At 42.4% G+C, this 17,996-nt stretch overlaps 1 protein-coding gene across 2 annotated transcripts in view; it reads left to right on the top strand.

The window, feature by feature from the left end:
- Positions 1-17,996, top strand: part of DRGX (dorsal root ganglia homeobox) — a 77,545-nt gene that overhangs the window by 7,928 nt on the left and 51,621 nt on the right. The window contains exon 2 of one of the 2 annotated variants that reach the window (XM_017885545.1): positions 14,177-14,291. The exons of the other annotated variant lie outside the window; for it this stretch is intronic. The gene's annotated coding sequence lies outside the window, so the exon portion shown is untranslated. The remainder of the gene's footprint in view (positions 1-14,176; positions 14,292-17,996) is intronic. 2 annotated transcript variants of the gene reach the window in all.

Below are 17,996 nucleotides of genomic sequence, written 5' to 3'. Positions count from 1 at the left end.
GCACTCCAGCCTGGGTGACAGAGTGAGACTCTGTCTAAAAAAAAAAAGATAAAAGACCTAACTGTCAAAGCAAAACCTATAAAACTCTTAGAAGAAAATGGGTAAATCTTCATGAACTTGGGTTTGGCAAAGTATTCTTAGATATGACATTCAAAACACAAGCAGCAAAAGAAAAAAGAATTTGGACTTCATTGACATTTAAAGCTTCTGTGCTTTGAAGGATACCATCAAGAAAGGGAAAAGACAACCTACAGAATTGGAGAAAGTGTTTGTGAATCATACTAATAAAGACTCAGAAATAACTTTAAAAATGGACAAAGGATCTGATTAGACATTTTCCCAAATAAAAATGGCCAAGAAGCACATGAAAAGATGCTCAACATCATTAGTCATCAGGGAAATGCAAAGCAAAACCACAATGAGATATCACTTCACACCCACTAAGTTGGCTAAAATAATAAAAAAGTAACAAGTGTTGAGATTGTAGAGAAATTGGAAGCCACGGATACTGCTGGTGAGAATGTAAGATGGTGCAGCCACTTTAGAAAACAGTTGCAATTTCTCAAGTGATTAAACACAGAGCTAGCCTATGACCTAGAAATTCTTCTCCTAGGTATATAACCAAGTCAAATGAAGACATATGTTCACACAGAAACTTGTATATGAATGTCTCTAGCAGCATTGTTCATAATAGTAAAAAATGGAAACAGCTCAAATATACATCAATAGGTAAATGAATTTTAAAATGCAGTATATCTATACAATGGAATATTATTCAGCCCCAAAAGGCAATGAAGGACTGATACATGCTACAACACTAACGAACCTCTAAAATTTTCTGCTAAGTGAAAAAGCTATAAAAGACCACATGCTATGATCCCATCCATATAAAAGTCCAGAATAGGGAAATCTATAGAAACAGGAAGTAGGTTAGTGGTTGCTTAAAGAAAAAGGGGTAAGTAGGTTGCTTAAAGGGTCATAAGTGAGGACAATAGTTAAAAAGTTGGGGGTTTGGAGGTGTTTTTAGGTTTTCAGGTGATGAAAATGTAAAATTGAGATGGTGATGGTTGCATATATCTTTGAGTATACTAAAAGCTACTGAATTGTACTACTGTAATAAATGAGTTATATGGTATATGAATTATATCTCAGTACAGTTGTTAATACATAATTAACATAAGGTGCAAGATAAATTGGGAGCTTAACAAAAAGACAACCCAATTAAAAATGCTTAAAGAATCTGAATAGACATTTCCCAAAGAAGATACACAAATGGCCAAAAAGCACATGAAAAGATGCTTGACATCATTAGTCTTTAGGGAAATGCAAGTCAAAACCGTGATGAAATACCACTTAACAGTCACTAGCATGACTATAATAAAATTTTTTTAAACTCAGTAACAAGTGTTGACAAGGACATGGATAAGCAAATGCTTATACATTGCTGGTGAGAATGTAAAATGGTGCAACCACTGTGAAAAACAGTTTGGTGGTTCCTCAAAAAGTTAAACATAGAATTATCATATGATCCAACAGTTACACTGTGTAGAATATTCCACAAACTGAAAACTGGTGCTCAAACAGATACTTGTTTGTGAATATTCATAGTAGCACTATTCATAATAGTCAAAATGTGGAAACAGTTGAAGCATCCATTGACAGATGAATGCGTAAACAAAATGTAGTATATCTATGCAGTGGAATATTACTCAGGCACAAAAGGAATGAAGTACTGATGCAACAACATGGATGACACAAAAGATAGCATATATTATATGATTCCATTTATATAAAATACACAGAACAGGAAATTCTGTAGACAGAAAGCAGATGAATGGTTGTCAGAGGCTGGGGTGGGGAGGGGAATGGGGAGTGATTTCTTAATAGGTATAGGGTTCTTTTATGGGGTAATGAAAGTGCTTTGGAACTAGATGGAAGTGGTGATTGCACAACATTGTGAATGTACTAAAGGCTGCTGATTTGTACACTTTAAAAAATACCTTCAGGTGTTCCATGTTGCTTTCAGTTAATTTTGGTAAGATTTTTCTAGAAAATTGTTTATTTTGTCTGTTTTAAAAGTTGTTCCTTTGTAGATATCATCTGTTTGTCATTGGTGTTGTGCAGTTTCATTCTGATTTATGTGATTTTTTCCCCCTTCTGGTTCAGTCCTGAGAGATATGTGGATTTATTTTTATCCTGTATGGAGCGTGTACTTCTTGAATTTAAGGATTCATGTCCTTCAACAGTTCTGGAAGACTGTAGCCATTATTTCTTTGAATACTGCCTCTCCTCATTTGCTTTCACCCTTCTGGAACTTTTTGTTTCTAACTTTCTGGTTAAGCTATCCATTGACTTTTTATTTTATTTTTTTGAGACATAGTTTCACTTTTGCCCAGGTTGAAGTGCAGTGGCATGATCATAGCTCTGATCATAGCTCACTGCAAACTTTTGACCAGAGCTCACTGCAAACTCTAACTCCTGGGCTCAAGTGATCAGCCTCCCAAGAGGCTGGGGCTACAGGAAGGTGCCACCATACCTGGCTGAAGTTTGAAAATTTTTTCAGAGGGACAGAGTCTCGCTGTGTCACCTAGGCCGGTCTTGAATTCTTGGCCTCAAGTGATCCTCCTGCTTTGGCCTCCCAAAGCACTGGTATGACAGGCATGAGGCACTGTGCCCAGCCTGAATTTTTAATTTTATAATTATAATGTTGATTTCTAAAATTGCTTCTTTCTCCCCTCTAAGCTTCCCGATTTTGTCTTACAATGCTTTTTTCTTATTTTTTCTTCTTGTGGCTATAATAATTTTAAACACCACTGTTTCATAGTCTTCATCGAATTACTGCACTGGCTGCAGGTCTTGCTGTTGATCCTGCTCTTTGTGGTGTCTGCTGGCTCTCTCCCTCACAGTAAATTGTTTTTGTGTGTGTGTGTGACTCTTGTGTGTGTAAAGATGGGTGAGTCATCTTCAAAGGGGCTTTCTCACCAGCATGGTTTTTGTATGTGCTTGTGTCTCATGGGTATTATCAGCCTGGGACCAATTTTTTTCTGTTAATTTCTTAACTTTCAATGCTATGTTTTAGCAAAGAGACTGGCAGCATTTTGCCCCTGCCCTAGAGATTTGTGGAACTTTGAACCCGAGAGAGATGATTTAGGGTATCTAGTGGAAGAAATTTCCAAGCAGCAAAGCATTCAAGAGATGACTTGGGTGCTGTTCAAGGCATTTAGTTTTATAAGGGATGCAGTGCATGAAATTTTGGAAAATTTGCAGTCTGACAATGTGATAGAAAAGAAAAACCCATTTTCTGAGGAGAAATTCAAGTTGGCTGCAGAAATTTGCATAAGTAACGAAGAGCCAAATGTCTCAAGGATATGTCAGAGGTCTTCACAGCAGCCCCTCCCATCACAGGCCTGAAGGCCTAGGAGGAAAAAGTGGTTTCATGGACTGGGTCCAGGGTCCCCCAGCTGTGTGCAGCCTAGGGACTGGGTGTCCTGCATCCCAGCTGCTCCAGCTGTGGCAGAAAGAGGCCAACATAGAGCTCAGGCCGTGGCTTCAGATGGTGCAAGCCCCAAGCCTTGACAGCTTCCACATAGTGTTGAGCCTGAGGGTGCACAGAAGACAAGAATTGAGGTTTGGGAACCTCCACCTAGATTTCAGAAGATGGATGGAAACGCCTAGATGCCCAGGCAGAAGTTTGCTGCAGGGGCAGGGTTCTCATGGAGAACTTTTGCTACAGCAGTGCAGAAGGGAAATGTGGGGTCAGGGCCCCCATACAGAGTCCCTACTGGAGCATCACTTAGTGGAGCTGTAAGAAGAGGGCCACCGTCCACCAGACCCCAGAATGGTAGACGCACCAACAGTTTGCACCGTGAACCTGGAAAAACCTCAGACGATGGCAGCCCATGAAAGCAGCTGGGCAGGAGTCTGTACCCTGCAAAGCCACAAAGGCAGAGCTTCCCAAGACCATGGGAACCTACTTTTCACATCAGCGTGACCTCGATGTGAGACCTGGAGTCAAAGGAGATCATTTTGGAGCTTTAAAATTGGACTGCCCTGCTGGATTTTGGATGCATGGGTCCTGAAACCCCTTTGTTTTGGCCAATTTCTCCCATTTGGAATGGCTGTATTTACCTGTACCTCCATTGTGTCTAGGAAGTAACTAGCTTGCTTTTGATTTTACAGGCTCATAGGCAGAAGGGACTTTCCTTGTCTTAGATGAGACTTTGGACTGTTGACTTTTGGGTTAATGCTGAAATGAGTTAAGACTTTGGGGGACTGTTGGGAAGGCACGATTGGTTTTGTAATGTGAGGACATGAGATTTGGAGGGGTCGGGGCAGAATGATATGGTTTGGCTGTGTCCCCACCCAAATCTCGCATTGTAGCTCCCAGAATTCCCACATGTTGTGGGAGGGACCTAGTGGGAAGTAATTGAATCATGGAGGCTGGTCTTTCCCATGCTGTTCTTGTGATAGTGAATAAATTTCATGAGAGCTGATGGTTTTATCAGGGTTTTCCACTTTTGCTGCTTTCTCATTTTCTCTTGCCACTGCCATGTAAGAAGTGCCTTTTGNTAGATGAGACTTTGGACTGTTGACTTTTGGGTTAATGCTGAAATGAGTTAAGACTTTGGGGGACTGTTGGGAAGGCACGATTGGTTTTGTAATGTGAGGACATGAGATTTGGAGGGGTCGGGGCAGAATGATATGGTTTGGCTGTGTCCCCACCCAAATCTCGCATTGTAGCTCCCAGAATTCCCACATGTTGTGGGAGGGACCTAGTGGGAAGTAATTGAATCATGGAGGCTGGTCTTTCCCATGCTGTTCTTGTGATAGTGAATAAATTTCATGAGAGCTGATGGTTTTATCAGGGTTTTCCACTTTTGCTGCTTTCTCATTTTCTCTTGCCACTGCCATGTAAGAAGTGCCTTTTGCCTCCCGCCATGATTCTGAGGCCTCCCCAGCCATGTGGAACTGTAAGTCCAATTAAATCTCTTTTTCTTTCCAGTCTCGGGTTGTCTTTATCAGCAGGGTGAAAACAGACTAATGTACTCCCCTTCTAAAGTTGACGTGTATTGGTCTCCAGGCGTGCTTCATTCACTGACCATGCCTTCCCGGCCGTCGCTGTCCCTGGTTTCCACACTGGATCTGCAGTGTGGTTGGATCTGCAACCAACCTCAGATCAAGAATACTTTTTTAGAAAATAACAATACAATAAAATATAATACAAACAAGAAACAATACAGTATGATAACTATTTGCATAGCATTTGCATTGTACTAGATATTGCAAGTGGTCTATAAATGATGTAAAGTACACAGGAGGATGTGCCTATGTTAAATGCACATGTGTCCTATTCTCAAATGGTTATTTAAATTTTGACTTTAACTGTAATTACGTGTTTTTTTGTTTTTTGTTTTTAATATTTTTAAGACTGTTTCCCTGTTTTCTTCCCTTTGTTCACCTTGATCTCATGCTGGAGATTTGTCTCTCTTATTAGCCTCTTCAAAAAAATCAGCTTTTTATTATTTATTTGATTACTCTGTTGTTAACTTTCTAACAGACCTCAGGTACTCAGAACCAGATAAGCCAGAATTCTTGGCAGAAGAGGCTCCCCGTCATCCTGTCATGCCTGTTTTTTTTTTTTTGGTTATGCTTGTACTAGTAAGCACCCATGAACCCACTGCCCAGCATAAGAGAAAGGACAGCCCAATAACTCACAGTTACCTCTTTATTCCTCTCCTCTCCTCCACCTTTCTTCCACAGCTAGTAAACACTATTCTCAGCTTTGTACTATTTCCTTGCTTCTATGTTTGTGTATACCTAGAAGAACATTATTTTTAGTTGTTCTTAATGTAATAAAAAGGGATCTTGCTGTACTTAATATTCTGAGACTTCGTTTTTAAAGTCAATGTTATACTGGTGTGTTTTATCCACATTATGGCATGTAGCTGTATATTTCAGTCCGTTTTCATGCTGCTGATGAAGACATACCTGAGACTGGGCAATTTATAAAGAAAAATAAGTTTAATGGACTCAGTTCCACGTGGCTGGGGAGGCTTCATAATCATGGCGGAAGGCAAGGGAAGAACAAAGATATGTCTTGTATGGCAGCAGGCGAGAGAGAATGAGAACCAAGCAAAAGGAGTTTCCCCTTATAAAACCATCAGATCTCCTGAGACTTATTCACTACCACAAGAACAGCATGGGGGAAACCACCCGCCATGATTCAATCATCTCTCACTGGGTGCCTCCCACAACAGGTGGGAATTATGGGAGCTACAATTCAAGATGAAATTTGGTGGGGACACAGCCAAACCGTATCACTGTACTTTTACGTTTCACCATGGTATGATATGCCATTTTGTAAATATTCCACAATTTATCTATTCTGTCTTACCTGGTTCTAATTTCTAATTTCCTATGTGATTTCTTATTGAAAGGCATTCAGTTATCTCAGGTTTTTCCATTATAAATACTGCAGCTATTAACACTCTGATATATGCCTCCTGGTACATGTGAGTGAGGTTGTCTCTTGGACATAGAGCCAAGAATGGAATTGTACCCATTGTGCCAACTATCACACTTTAGAAGAAATCCTGCTGATTTGTATCCTTTCCAATATGTAATGCTATCAGACTTTAATTTTTGTAGACCATATGAGTTTAAAATCTCATTTTGACCTTTATTTGGTTTTCTTTATGTCTAATGGTTTCAGACATTTCCTCATGTGTGTTTCCTTTTCAGTTATTTTTCCTGTTTATTTTTATTGGCTTGTTTGTCCTTCTCTTATTAATTTGTAGGGGTTCTTTGTATTCTTGATTCAGATTCAGCATAGATTATGTAAATATTATCTCCAGGTTTCTAATGTGTCTTTCTGTTTTGCTAAAGTATTTGTTGATGAGCTTACTTTTTTACATATAGTCAAATTTATCAATCTTTTATTTTATTGCTAGTGTTTGCTGTGTCTTTTTAAAAAAGTCTTTTCCTACTCTACATTTGGAAAGACTTTTACCTGTATTTCCTACTGGAATTTTTAATTTTGTCATTTAATTACTTAATACAGCTAGAATTAATTTTTAAGCATAGAGAGAGGTAGAGGTTCAATTTCATTTGTTTCACCAAATGAGTATGCTTACATCATTTTCTTCCTTTGGTGGCTTTGGAATTTAGTCTGTTAATTCTTCAAATAATAATTTGAGCTGGATCCTTGTTTCATAGTTTTTTAGTCTTCCTTTTTTTTTTTTTTTTTTTTTTTTTTTTTTTTTTCTTCTTTCTTTCTTTCTTTTGAAACAGTCTGATTCTGTCCCCCAGGCTGGAGTATAGTAGCACGATCTCGGCTCACTGCAACCTCCGCCTCCCAGGTTCAAGTGATTCTCTTGCCTCAGCCTCCTGAGTAGCTGGGATGACAGGCGCCTGCCACCACGCCAAGCTAATTTTGTATTTTAGTAGAGATGGGGTTTCACCATGTTGGCCAGGCTGGTCTTGAACTCCTGACCTCAAGTGATCACCTGCCTCAGTCTTCCAAAGTGCTGAGATTACAGGCGTGAGCCACTATGCCCTGCCTTCTTGCTTTTTAATACTTGCATTTAAAGCTATAACTTTTCCTCTGAGTACCACTTTAGGTTCATCCTATAGTTTTTATGTGCTATGCAGTCATCATTATTTGGTTCTAATTTCTAATTTTCAGTATGGTTTCTTCTTCAATTCATAAGCTGTTTAAAGTGTGGAATTTTCAAATACATTTGCAAGGTTGACTGTCTTTCTGTAATTAATTTTGAATGCCATTTCACTGTGGTCAGAGACTGTGCTGTGCGTGGGATCGGCTGTTTTGGTGTTTGTTGAGGCCAGTTTTGTTGTTTAGCAGCTGATTAGATTGTGCTGATTGTTGGGTGTTCTATGACTGTTCATTAGGTCAAGTGTGTAAACTGGGCTGCTTAAATTTTCTGTGTCCTTGCTAATCTTTATTTTCCCTGCTTAATCTATCAATTACTGAATGAAGGTATGTGAACTTTTCCATTATTATATGGATTTTAAAATTTCTCTTTATAAATCTATGAATTTTTGCTTTTTCTTTTTTAAGGCTATATTGTTAGAAACATATAGATTCTGGATTTTAAAAACATCTTTATGGTGAATTTTCATTGTCATATGTGATAGAAATTGTTCCTATGATCACATGATAACTTCTTTCACCCTAATAATGCTTTTTGTCTTGTTTATTTTGTCTAATGTAAGTATAGCTATAACTGCTCTCTTTTGATTCATATTTGCCTAGTATGTTTTTTCCATTTATCATTTTACAAATAATTTTCTTCAGAATGCAAATAATTTTCATCAGTATACAAACATAGTCAATGTATAACAGATTACTAATAAATTTGGATTTATTTCTGTCATTGTGTGTGTGTTGTATTTATTATCATGCTTTGTTTCATCTTTAACTTTAGTTTCCTCTCCTGTCTTCTATGGATTTTTTTTTTTTTTAAGATGGAGTTTTGCTCTTGTTGTCCAGACTGGAGTGCAGTGGTGTGATCTCAGCTCACTGCAACCTCTGCCTCCCGGGTTCAAGCAGTTCTCCTGCCTCAGCTTTGTGAGTAGCTGGGATTGCAGGCATCTGCCACCATGCCCGGCTAATTTTTTGTATTTTTTTAGTAGCGATGTTTTGGCGAGGCTGGTCTTGAACTCCTGACCTCAGGTGATCTGCCTGACCCGCCTTCCCAAAGTGTTGGGATTACAGGCATGAACCACCGCACCCAGCCCTGACTTCTATGAATTAATTGGACTTGCGTATTCCCTTTCCCTTTTTCACTGAAGTTATACAGTTTATTCCTAGTCTTTACAAATTTAATATGCACTTTTAAAGCTGGTATTTTCATCTTCTTTCCCCAGAATAAAAGAACCACAGAACTCCTTAACTATTATTATTATATCTTTCCCTCAACTTTCATGCTCTATTGTCTTAATTTTAGGTCCACCCTGTTTCTAATGATCCCCATTCATCATTAGTATTGTTTCACACAGTTTGTGGTCATGAGGTTTAGATTTCCCTGCATGTTTATTACTTTTCCTGCTTGTTGCATCTTACTCTGTCTTTGTTTCTGAAGTATGTTCTTCACTAGTTCTCTCAGCATGTGTATGTGTGTGTGGGAGGGGTGCTCTATTTGAATGAAAATCACTTCATTTCACTCTCACTCTGGAATGCTTGTTGAACAGGGCATGGAATGTTCAGTTAAAAGTTGTTTGTTTCCAACACATTGAAGACGTGATTCTCTTTTCTTCAGGCCTCTTCTATTGCACTTTAGGCATCTGTGGTCAGTCAAGTGGATACTGGTTGCTAGGTTATTGGTCTTTTCTCTCTGGTTGCTAAGTAGATTTTCTCTTTGTCTTTGACATTTTATGATTTTTATTGAGGTATATCCATGCAATCCTTTTTTTTTTTTTTAAGTCAGTCTTGCTCTGTTGCCCAGTCTGAAGTACAGTGGCATGATCTTGGCTCACTGCAACCTCTGCCTCCTGGGTTTAAGTGATTCTCCTGCCTTGGCCTCCTGAGTAGCTGGGACTATAGGTGCAAGCCACCATGCCTGGCTATTTTTTGTATTTTTAGTAGAGATGGGGTTTCACCATGTTGGCCAGGCTGGTCTTGAACTTCTGGCCTCAAGTGATTTGCCTGCCTCGGCCTCCCAAAGTGTTGGGATTACAGGCATGAGCCACTGCACCCGGCCCATGTATTCATTTTTACTTTTTGTGCTCAGAGCTACTTGTGCTTACTCAACCCAAGGATTTATATTTTAATAATTTCTTTAAAATGACAAATCTCTCAAATATGGCTTCTCCTCCTTCTTCATTCAGAAAGCTCTCCTTTCTGAATGCCCATCAGCTGTGTGTCAGCTCTTATTCTTTTCTCAAGTTTTTGAGCCCCTCAAGGTTTTTAATAAAATTATTTATTTGCATCTCTGTGATGCATTCTAAGTGATTTCCTCAGAACTATCTTCCACTTCACTAATTCTCTCCTCACAGGTGTTTAACTTGTGTTTAACCTGCCCATTGAGTTTTTAATTTCAATGTCTTTTAATTTTATTTTTCAGCTTTATTGAGGTATAACTGACAAATAAAAATTGTATATATTTACAGTGTACACGGTAACTTGACATATCTATACATTCTGAAATTATTGCCACAATCAAGCTGGCTAATCTATCACCTAACATACCATTTTTTTTTGTAGTGAGAACATTTAACATCTATTCTCTTGGTGACTTTTTATTTTAAGTGTTTTATTTTCCCTTAATCTTTAGAAGTTCTCTTTTCTTATATGGTTTCTAGTTTCTTTAATCTTTTGAAATGTCTTATTTTATAAACATTTTCATAATGTTTTACTGACTCAAGTTTGGTGAGGGTTGGGAGAAGCTAATCTAGTTTGCTGTTTCTGCTATTTTTTAAAAAAATAGGCTTTTTTTCCCAGCAGTTTGAGGTTCACAGAAAAACTGAGTGAAATAGTTCTGTTGATTTTTACTGATTGTGTCATATTTCTTTGTGTGTTTTGAATTTTTTAAACTGAGACTTCCTATATGGCAGAATTTGTGTTTGTTGGTTTTTAATGTAGGAACCTCTGGGCTGGGAAATTGTTTCTAAGGGTGGGTTTTGCTTTCACTGTCTCTGAGACACCTAAAGTCTCAACCAATTATAAACGATTCTCATGTTACTTTCGCAGCTTAGGGATTTTAGTGACACGTGGACTTCAAACCTGTGCATAATGTAAGTTCAGGGTCTCAGTTTCCCTTAGGAGAGTCCTCCTCTCCTCTCCTTCAGTGTTCTAGGCAGATACCAGCTTTCTTGACCTCTTATATGCTACTGGGCAGAATTTTCCTCATTCTGCTTTCACAGCAGCCTCCCACTCTCAAGGATCTCAACTTTATGTAGTTCCAGTTCTGTAGCTTGAATGCATGCAATGCTTCTTCTCCTTTCTCTTTGTGGGGTGGTAAAGTGGGCTTGGATTATAATCCTGGAGGACACATCCTGAATGCCATGATCTTGAATGCTGAATTTGAAAGATCAACATCCCTAATGTCTAAATTCCTACAGTCTAAAAGCCCCAAAATCACAATCCCAACAGATTAGAATCCTGAATGTTGAAATCCTGAAAGTCAAAATTCTGAGGAAGGGATTAGTGCCTCTTTCATTCTACATAGGATAGTTGCATCATGTTAGGTGGAACTATTACCTTCATATTGTCTTTATGTGAAAATTAAGTATGGTTTAAGGAGATGCATATGGCTATGTATTTCATGTTTGCATCATTTCCAATATTGGAGGTATACATTGTATAGAGACTTTTAGAGAGTTCAAATTTGTTTCATGCATTTTTTGCAGATTTGACTCCAGAGTGCATTATCACAGTGTTGACTGTGTATAAGCATTGTGTGTATACATAGGAATGTTGAAACTTCTTCAATAAATGAAGAGATGTCCTTTTTGTTCATCTGCCTTTGTAAAAGAGATTTCTTAACATCTTGACTGTTTGAGTGACTGCTTATGTGGTGGTGACCCATTGTGATTTTTTGATCGATCTCAAAAGGTGGGCCTAGTGGGAGGTGTTTGGGTGATATGGGCTGATCCCTCATGAATGGCTTTGTGCGGTCCTCACCATAATGAGTGAACTCTCACTCTATGAGTTCATGTGAGATCTGGTTAAGATCCTGGTGCCTCCCCTCTCTCTCTTGTTCTCTCTTCCACCATGAGTGGAAGCTCCCTGAGGCCTCCCCAGAAGCTGATGCTGGTGCCGGGCTTCTTGTACAGCCTGCAGAATGTTGAGCCAAATAAATCTCTTTTCTTAATAAATTACCCAGCCTCAGGCATCTCCTTACAGTAATGCAAATGGACTAACACACTTTCCATCGCCAGCTCACCCTTGGACCAAGGAGGAACGTATCCCAAAGCAAGTGCAGTCTCAAGAGCCCCTCTCTCCAGGCTCCCCCTCCCCCACACACCAGGATGCTTGTTCAGTCCCTCTGAGCCCTGGGAAGTGGCTGTCTTGGTGACCCTGGGCTGCTGGGCGTGGGGTGCGTGACACCCCTCAGAGTCACATGCAGGAGCGGGAGAGAGGGTCTGAGCAGCCAGGAAGCTCTTCCTGGAGAAAGTCACTGATAGCCCCAGGCCATTTAGGCTGAAGCCAGAGCTGCCTAGAAGGTAGTAGGGCCCCAGAGCTCTCTCCCGGATCAGTTACTCAAGCCTCCACATGAGAAACAGGGTTGGAGTAATTTAAATACTCTAAAAAAGTGACAGGCTTGCCTCCAGGAAGAAAACTCTGCATCTGTGGCTTCCCTTATTTTATGGTGCAGCTTTTCAATTTGAATCCCATATGGGGAGAGGGGCAGGGGCTCCATTTTTGGATAAAACTTTAGGCCCTCCAAAGTCATCCTGGGCCGAAGGTAGCTGTTGTGAGGTGCTCTCAGGATCCACCATCATCCCTGGATATTTCCCATTGACTTTGGGTGACCTCGGGTGACTTTGGGCAACAATGAGGGGTGCAGCCCGTGGCAGTCACTGACACACCTCAGCCAGCACCAAGCCTCCCACAGAGCCAGTGAGTGGAATGATCTTGATCCCTGATCTTCCCCACAACCCTTGGCAGGGATGTTATTGCTGTTTGTAGATGACAAAGCTGAGTTCAAACAGCATGCCTGGGTTTGCACACATCCCCGGTAAGGGCAGAATGGGAAGTTAGGTCTCATTCAAAAATAACCCCAAGCCGAGTCATTTTTATTGAACAGAGTTAGTGCAACACCCACAGCATTGCTCTCATATTTCCCTTGAAAGAGATTCTCAGACTTCTGGTTTTAAAAATGTTGGGGTCCAACCACATTGACCAATCTTTTTCAAGCCTAGTCGGGAATTTGAAAAAACTACAGGGTGGGCAGAGCTAGATTTTGTCTAGCAGCGGTTGTTGTGAGCTGGGGAGGTTCACACCCTCACTTGATTTATTACTCATTGCAGTCCTGTGCATGAAGTATTCATCCCTGATTGCAAATGGAGAAACTGAGGCAGGGCAAAGAAATGTGATTTGCCCTCAGCTGTGGTTGCCGAGGCAGGGCAGAAGCCCGGGCTTGTGGCCTGCAGTCTGGGCTGAGGAATGCTCCTAGGGCCCACATGCTGACCTGGTTAAGGATCTGTATTGGGGCTCCACTCTTGCCCGCATGAGGGCATGAGAAGCAGATGAGAATTCTGTAAGGGCCTTTGGAGCCTCCAAACCCTGAAGATGGTAAATGCCCTTCCCTACAATTCACTTCCAAATACAAACAATACCAAATGCCAGCGCAGGAGGCCCCTCTAAGCACTATTTTCCTCCCGTGCACTTCTGGGGTTAGGCTTTTTTTACTTAGGTATCTAGTGTGAAATCGTTAAATTATTTAATATTTGATGCCTGTGCTTTGCTGGTGCTCCACTTGCAACCTCAGAGTGTCCACTGGGTACCCCTTATGGGGGTTTCAGGAGCTCCTTGAAGATGGGGAAATTGAGGCCCAAATACAAGTATGGTCCCGGTCATAGAGGGTGCCCACTCTGTCCCCTCAGGAGGCCTCCTTTCCAGGGAGGGCGGGGCCAGATCCTCCCAGCCCTTAGTCACCATCCCAACCACCAGGGCAGGAGCCATTGCCCTGCAGCTGCTGCCTGTGGGGTGCTGGGCCAGCCTGGTCCTCTGCTCCTGGGCCTAGGGGAGCTGGCGGCCAGGGACAAGGCACAGAAGGAGAAGCAGCTGGTGTTGGGGATGAAACACCTGTTGCCCTGGAGGAGCATGACCATGTGCTCCCCCACCCACACTTGGCTGCATGTGGGACCCTTTCCAGAGGGGTGCCGACCCCAGCAGGGTCACCAAGGACCAACGCCCCCACAAGCAACACTGTGTGGTGCCTCCAGGGGGAGGGGTGCTGGGCTGCCTGGTGGGTCGGGGAGGGGAGATGGAGGGTGGGTCTGGAGTTGGGGGTGTGTTGGGGAGGGGAGAGGGAAACGGACTGAGAGAAGGGGAGCAGGAGTGAGGCCCCCTCACTGGAGGGCAGGAGTACCACCCCGGACCTAATGCTTTTCTTCCTCGGACCCAGCCTCCCTGGCCTTACCCTCATTTCCAACCCTGCCCAAGGATGAGTGCTAGTGGCCGCGGCCTCCTAACAGCACCGACTGCTTCCAGGGTCTTCTCCGTGCCAAGCTGGAGAAGGTTTTGACAGCCAAGCTCAGCTTCACAAGTTCAAGCTCCGGCATCTGCAGGAGACCCCTTCCTACGACAAGGCCCAGCATTAGCACAGGTGAGAGGGCCTGCGGTGCGGGGAGGCAGTCTGCCCGTCCACACTGGAGGGAGCGCTCCTGGGGAGGACAGCTGGCTTTGACTGGTCCAGATGCATTTCCCTTGGGCTCCCTGCAAGCCAGTTTCCTGGCCTCAAGCCTGGGCTGGGGGAGGCCTGTGGGGGAGAAGCCTGTAGGGCAGCCGCTCTGGCTCCAGGGCTGTTTCTGAAGGAGCTGGGGTGGGTGTCCCAGCAGCCAGCATGCAGGTGGCACAGGGTGGGTGCTCTGTTTCTGAGTGATCTAGCAAGCCCCAATTCTCTCATTTCCTCTCCCTGTTCCCCTCACTCCTTTACTGCTCATTTCTTATTTATTTCTAAGAGTAAGTCAGGTAAGGGCTCTGTTCTCAAAGGCCCTGATGTGGGAAGACAAGGTGGAGAGATAGACTCTCCAGGAGCCATGGAGAGGCAGGGTGATTGCCTGTTTTGGGGAGGGTCTCAAGGGACAGAGCTGGATGCCTAGGAGGCAGGTGTCCAAAGTGGCACTGCACTCACTCTTCCATGCTCGTGGGGCAACACTGGAGGCCAGCGTTGTCCCCAGAAAAGCTCCTGTTGTCTGAGCTGGCCTTGAGAGGTGCACAGACATTGCTAGGCCCAGGAGGGACTCTAGGAGGAGAACAGCATGGACAAGGAGGGCACTGCTGGAATGAGTGGTGAGCCAGAGGTCATCACAGAAGGCCAGGAATGGGAACAAAGAAGTTGGATTTTATTCCACAGGCAACAAGGTAACATAACCCACGGGAACTACGAAAAGTTCAAAGGAGAGGCAAGAAAGACACCCATGATAGCACCACTCAGGAGCAACTGTCATTAACATCTAGATGTATTTCCGTCCAGTCTTTTTTCTTATAGTTTTTCATGGTAGATTATAGTTTATCTATCTATATATTTTCATTTGATGTCTTAATCCAATCATTTTCCCTTGTGAAGAATTCCTTGGATCACATAATATTGTATCAAGTGGGTGTATCATAATTTACTTAACAACAGTTTTCTATTTTCTCCTGTTATAAATAATGCCGCTGGACATTTCCATGCATGAAATCTTTCTTCCCTTCCAATTTACATCAGTTTCTTGCAAGACTTCCCAGGTCAGAGGCCTTTCACCTTCCACCTCCCTGCTTGCATGGCAGCAAGCTTTTCTTGCACCTGCATCTTATTTCTCAGGGGCACTGTGTATAGCTTTTATTCTCCTCTTTTGGGAGTGAGGGGTAAGCTCATGGCAGGGGTGCTGTGTTCCCAGGTAAAATCCACAAGTTCCTTGGATCTACTACCCCAGAGTCAGAAGGAGAGAACCTCCTCTTGGCCAGAAACATGCCTCTGGCCTCCCAAAGCTGGCTAACTTTTGATGTCACCCAGACGTAAGACAGGGAGGGCCTGGACCTTCTGGACTGGAGGTGTCTGGGGGCTAGGGGAGCAGTGTCGTGGAGCACCCAGGACCTGCCAGACACCACTCCTGATGCTTCTGCATGCTTTATTTCAGAGGAGTCTCCTCCAGCATATCTGGCTCGTTTACAGGTGTGGGGAGGTCACGGTTGTGGGGAGTTCCCAGATACCTCACACACAGGTGCTGGGGGGCTGGGAACTGTCAGCCACACCTCTTTGTCACTCTTTTGGTGGTGGCCAAAGCAGAGCATCTGGATCAGCACACAGTCAAATACCTTTCACTTTAAAGATATTTCTATTTAGAAATATCTTCAAACTTACAGAAAAGCTATGAGAGTGGCAGATAACTCCCACGTGCTTTTGATCCAGATTCACCAATTGTTTATGTTTTTGTCCCATTTATTTTACCATTTGTATTCTCTCCCCTCTCCCTTCCCCTTTTTTCCTCATCTCTCCTCTCCTCTCTTTCTCCCTCTCCTCCCCTCCTCCTCTTCTGTCTCTCCTCTCCTCTTTCTCTCTCCAGACACATATGCGTGCATGCACGCATACACAAGTACACATTTTTTTCCCCAAACATTTGAGAGTAAGTTGCAGGCATCATTCCCCTTTGTACCTAAATATTTCAGTGTTTTTCCCAGGCACAAGGGCGATCTCTTAGAGAATCGCAGTACAGTTATCAAAACCAGGAAACTTCACATTGACACAATACTGATTCACATTCACACTTTGCCAGCTTTCCCCACACTGTCCTTAGCAGTTCTTCTGCCTGCCTGTCCAGGCTCCCATGCTGCATTCGGTCATCTACCCCTATCCTGCAGCTGGGATAGACCCCCGATTTTCCTCAGCCTTCATGATATTCACAATTTGGAGTTCACAGAACGTCTCTTGATTTGGGTCGGCCTGATGTTTCCTCAGGCTCTGGGTGAAGCATCTGTAGCTGATCACATCAGGAGGGACATATCTGTCCCGAAATCCCTGGGTAGGGTGGTCGACTCCAGGCCCCACTAATGTAAGCTACTTTTAACCCCTTTGAGCTCAGTAAGTAATCTGTGGGGAAATTCTTCTGAGATTATGCAAGTATCCTGTTCCTCATCCAACTTTTGCCCACTGTTTTAACCTCATTGATGAGTTTTGCCTGAATGCATTATTACTATGAGGGCTGCCAAAGGATTTTCTGACTCCATCACTCCTACATTTATTATCGGCATTTACTGGAAGGAAGAGCCGCTCCTACTTATTTATTTACATCAGAATGGACTCATGGAATTTTGTTTTATTCACTAGATTATAATCCATTAGCCTCATCATTTATTTTGATGCTCAAATATTCCTGGTCTTGGCCAGGAGCTGCTGTGAGATAGTGCTGGTGGCCTTTTGACAGGCTCCCATTGCCTTTGTCCATGTCCTCACCTCCTGGCACAGCTCATTGTCTACATTCCGTATCCTGACTGGAATCAGACCTCCCTCTGAGGAGTCCTGTCCTTCTCTCCCTTCCTTCCTCCTCCTGATTTTAAACTCTTCATTCTGAAATAATTTCAAACTTATGTAACATTTGCAAGTCTGGCCCTTGTTGCAGTGGGGAATATTATTTAGAAGCCAATGAGCCCTTTTTGTGCACATTGCATTTGGAGTATCATTTGTATGATGTATTTATTTTAAATTTATCCTTGTGAACATAAGAATACTGGGTTTATCATAGTGCTACCAAGTGTCCATTTAAATTACACTTTTGGTTACCAAAGTGAGGCAATTGATAGAAAAATGTGAAGTCAATGGTAGACCTTAGATACAAAGATGGAATGTGGCTGAAATCAGAGAATGCGAATGAGTAAAACTAAGAAAACCTGAACCACATCGTGCTGGACTTGGGTCTGAACACCAATGGGCTCTTCGGCATCCTTGCAAACCACTGAATACCCAACATTGGGAATGTTGGCTTGGGCTTTGAGAAGCAGCTCATCCATGCCAAGGCATATGAGTTTAATACTCTCAGCAAGCATATGAGGTTTACCAGTATTACTGCCATTGTACAGATGGGGAAACTGAGGCACAAAAGGCCAATCAATGAGGCGGGACACCTTGGTGCTGTAGGAACTCAAGTTTATTTATTTATTTATTTATTTATTTTTATTATTCCCATTTTTTTTAAATTATACTTTAAGTTCTAGGGTACATGTGCATAACGTGCAGGTTTGTTACATATGTATACTTGTGCCATGTTGGTGTGCTGCACCCATCAACTCGTCAGCACCCATCAATTCATCATTTATATCATGTATAACTCCC

The sequence above is a fragment of the Rhinopithecus bieti genome, unplaced genomic scaffold (genome assembly GCF_001698545.2).
Source record: "Rhinopithecus bieti isolate Rb0 unplaced genomic scaffold, ASM169854v2 scaffold_15143, whole genome shotgun sequence".
In the NCBI taxonomy this organism is placed as follows: Eukaryota; Metazoa; Chordata; class Mammalia; order Primates; family Cercopithecidae; genus Rhinopithecus; species Rhinopithecus bieti.
Note: the sequence above shows the minus strand (reverse complement) of the source record. Positions and strands in the feature narration are given on the sequence as shown.